Source organism: Schistocerca piceifrons, chromosome X (genome assembly GCF_021461385.2).
Source record: "Schistocerca piceifrons isolate TAMUIC-IGC-003096 chromosome X, iqSchPice1.1, whole genome shotgun sequence".
Classification (NCBI taxonomy): Eukaryota; Metazoa; Arthropoda; class Insecta; order Orthoptera; family Acrididae; genus Schistocerca; species Schistocerca piceifrons.
Window position 1 is genome coordinate 922,004,866 of NC_060149.1, and position 4,529 is coordinate 922,009,394.

Sequence of the window (4,529 nt, forward strand, 5' to 3'; positions counted from 1 at the left end):
ATAATTCCTTCGTGGTAAGGGTTTTTTTTCTTGTGCCTGCGAGTCTGCAAGCACTTTTACTGAAAAGTTTATTTATTTAATTTTGGAGCATACGGTCATGATCCTCATGAGTCCCAATTTCCCCTCCCCCACCCCCCCCCACCTTCCCCTCACCACTGACCCTTGGGTCTACGCCTGAGTACTGTGTTATATTTCGTTTTAGAAAAAAGCAATAGCTGCTCGCTAGAGTCGAAGCAAATGAGGAGCTAATTAAACGTCCACCATTTGTAGTGTTGTGACGTATTAATAGTACAAAAATATTCGAGCGAGGGCCGAAGTTGCCAACACTCTGGACTCGCAGTCAGGAGGATGACAGTTCAAATTCCTTTCGATCACCGAGATTTAGGTTTCCAGTGCTTTCCCTAAATCATTTACGGCAAATGACAGGATGGTTCCTTTGAAAGGGCACGGTCGATTTTCTTCCCCTTATTTCCCTAAGCCGAGCTTGTGCTCCATCTCTAATGACCTCGTGTCGATGGGACGTTAAACACTAAACTTCCAACCTTTTCTTTAAAAATTTTCGTAGCGCATGAGGCGCTTCTCACTATCCTGAAGGAAACTACATCGATATTCTGGACTGCTACGCATTAAGGCCTGAGCAGACAGAACGTAGCCTCGTGGTTGGTCCTAATATAGAATCATTTTGCCCACACAAATGGTAGGCTGGACGCGGCCAGCCGGAAGTTGTCCATCGCCGGGGCTGGCGACTCAGGACTTAGGGACAAACCGGGTGGTTATAATTAAAGTGCAACTGCTCACAGAAGCCCAATGTGAGTTGTAATTATTGTGTGGCAGTGAAACTTAGTAGATATTCTTAATTCGTTAATGCGAAACCGATTTACGCTGAAAAATAGTGAGTTAAAATTTTGGCCAGCAGGTGCAAATCTGTCGTGTGAATGCAAGGAATACGTATAAAAATGTTTCCATGCATAACGGATTAGGGACTCAACGTGAGCATTACTGAACTATCAGTTTAATAAACTATGACTTACAGAAGAAGGAAACACTGGTAGAAGCCGACCTCGGGAAAGATCAATTTGGATCCAGGAAAAATGTAGGGACATGCGAGGCAGTACTGACCCTACAACTTCTCTTAGAAGATACGTTGAACAAATGCGAACCTACTTTCACAGCTTTTGTAGATTTGGAGAAGTCTTTTGAGATTGTCGACTAGAATACACTCTTTGAAATTCTGAAGGTAGCGAGGGTCAAATATAGGAAGTGCTAGGTTATTTACAACTTGTACAGAAACCAGAGGACAGTTGTAAGAGTCGAAGGGCATAAAAGGGAAGCAGTGGTTGAGAAGGAAATGAGAAACTATTTTTAGTCGAGTCCCAGTATTATCAATATTGTTTACTCTGTACTCTGAGCAAGCTGTGAAGGAGAGCGAGAAGAAATCTGGAAAGAGAATTAAAGTTCAGGGAGTGGCAGTAAAAGCTGCGATTAGTCAATGACATTGTAATTCTGTCAGAGACAGCAAAGGACTAGGAAGAGCAGCTGAACGGAATGGACAGTGTCTCGAAAAGAGGATTTAGATTAACACTAACAAAAGCAAAAAAAAGATAATGGAATGAAGTAGAATTAAATCAGACAATACTGAGGGAATTAGATTAGGAAATGACACACCAAAATTAATATATTAGTTCTGCTATTTAGGCAGAAAAATAACTTATCGAGGCCGAAGTACAGAGGATACAATACCTGTATGTAGAATGGCAATGGCAAAAAAAGCGTTTCTGAATGAGAGAAATTTGATGATATTGAATATAAAATTAAGTGTTAGGTAGTCTTTTCCGAGGGTTTATCTGGACTGTAGCCTTGTAGGGAAATGAAACGTAGACGATAAGCAGTTCAGACCAAAAGAGAATAGATGCTTTTGATATGTGATACTGCAGAAGAATGCTGAACATGAGTATATCGCATAACTATTGTGGAGGTACTGCATATAATTTGGCAGAAAAGAAATTTGTGGTATATCTTTAATATAAGAATGTATCGGTAGATAGAACACATTATGAGACATTAAGGGACCGCCAGTTTAGTACTGGAGGTGAGTGCGGGTGAGGGGGGGGGGGGGGGGGTCGGTAAAATTATAGACGGAGACCAAGAGATGAATTCAGTAAGAAGGTTCAGAAGAATATAGGTTGCAGTAGGTATTCGGAGATAGAGGCTTTCACAGGATAGAGTAGCGTGGAGAGCTGTATCAAACCATTCTTCGGACTGGAGACCACAACAACAACGTCTTCAAGCTCTGCCAGTTCAGTTTTTGCGCTTCTCAGTGCCACTCTGTCATAGGTTGTGCTGCCCTTCTTTGTGCCCGTTTAATATTCCCTGTTAGCCTTATCTGGTACAGGTCCTACACACTTGGGCAATATTCTTGACAATCTGTTTCACTCAGGTATTTGTATGAGTTGTCTGACTCCAATTGTGACTCATTGGTGCTATAGCCATAGGAATCTACGTTTTTGCTTTGTAAAGTGCTCAATTTTATATTTCTGCACATTTAAAACAAGTCTCCGACCTTTGCACCACTATGAAATCTTATCAAGGTCTGACTGGGTATTTACGCGGTTTCTCTCAGGTAATACTTTATTATAGACAGTTGCGTTGTCTACATGAAGTTTGAGGTTATTACTTATATTGTTTACCAGCTCATTAATATAAAACATGAATGCCAAGTGTTGCAACACAGTTCCCTTGGCCACGCCTATACCTATTTCTGCATCAGTCGCTGGCTCTCCATCTACATTAACATGTTTCATTCTCCTTAGCAAGATATCCTCAGCCTAGCCACAAACTTCATTTGATACCCCACTTTATTTCACAGAAATTGTGTAAGTTACTTTTTCCCTAATAGCTGGGAAATGTCTGAATTGCGAGTTCGGTGTTGTAGGTTATCCCTAATACCTAGGAAATGTCTGAATTGCGAATTCGGTGCTGTAGGTTATCCCTAATATCTGTGAACTGTCTGAATTGCGAGTTGGGTGCTGCAGGTTATATTATGAACTTCTGGACGTCGTATACAGTTACATACAACACGGATCAAGTTATGCAATATTAGACCACTAAAATTTGCTGCAAAAAGGTGGATGCCTTCCAAAAATTAGTGCACTTCTGGAAATTGTTTTAATCACTCCGATATGAATAATCATATTTTTCTCCCATTTACGAGCTCCATTTAGAAAGAAGGGCAAAGACAGATTTTTCATAACAGAGGCGTACTTGAGTGATTAAGACTGTTCCATAATTCCACAAATTTTTGGAAAGCAGGACTCTAATTTTCTTGGTCTATATCTTGTTTTGTATGCGGTAAAGCATTTGAAAACTGTTTCCCCAAGAAAGTAGTTAAATCTAATTATAAGAAACCATGCAAAAAACCTTGGCTTACTAAAGGAATAAAAATATCTTGTAACCACAAAAGGGAACTGTATCTAACAACAAGAAAGAGTAATGACCCTGAAACAGCCAAATATTATAAAAACTACTGTGCTACATTAAGAAAGGTTATTAAAAAGTCCATAAGCATGTGCATCATGTCTGAGATTAATACGTCTGATAACAAAATCAAAACAATTTGGAATATTATTAGAAGGTAGACAGGGCAACCAAGAGTATAGGATGACGGCATCACCATCAAAGCGAATGGAAACTTGATAAACAACAAGCTGGAAGTCTAAAACATTTTGAATAATCATTTTTTAAATGTTGTAGAGAAAATAGATTCTAAATGTTCATGAGAAGCAAGGCAGCTAATGGAAGAGGCCTTACCCACACCATTTGATACAACTGAAATTCCACCCACCTCTCATTCTGAAATTAGGAAGATAATAAACTCTCTCAAGAATAAAAGCTCACATGGAATTGATGGCATTTCCAGCTGGACAATAAAAGCTTGTTCCCAAGAAATAAGTGAGATTCTTAGCCACATATATAATAGCTCTCTGAAGCAGGGTATTTTCCTAGATAGACTGAAGTATGCCATTGTTAAACCACTGCATAAAAAAGGGGATACGCCTGGTGTCAACAACTACCGCCCAATCTCCCTTCTGACTGCCTTATCCAAAATTCTTGAAAAAGTAATGTATTGTAGAGTAGCTTCACACCTTTGTAAAAATAAAGTTTTAACAAAATGTCAATTTGGTTTCCAGAAGGGTTTTTCAACGGAAAATGCTATATATACGAGGGCAGTTCAATAAGTAATGCAACACATTTTTTTTCTGAAACAGGGGTTGTTTTATTCAGCATTGAAATACACCAGGTTATTCCCCAATCTTTTAGCTACACAACACTATTTTTCAACGTAATCTCCGTTAAATGCTACGGCCTTACGCCACCTTGAAATGAGGGCCTGTATGCCTGCACGGTACCATTCCACTGGTCGATGTCGGAGCCAACGTCGTATTGCATCAATAACTTCTTCATTATCCGCGTAGTGCCTCCCACGGATTGCGTCCTTCATTGGGCCAAACATATGGAAATCCGACGGTGCG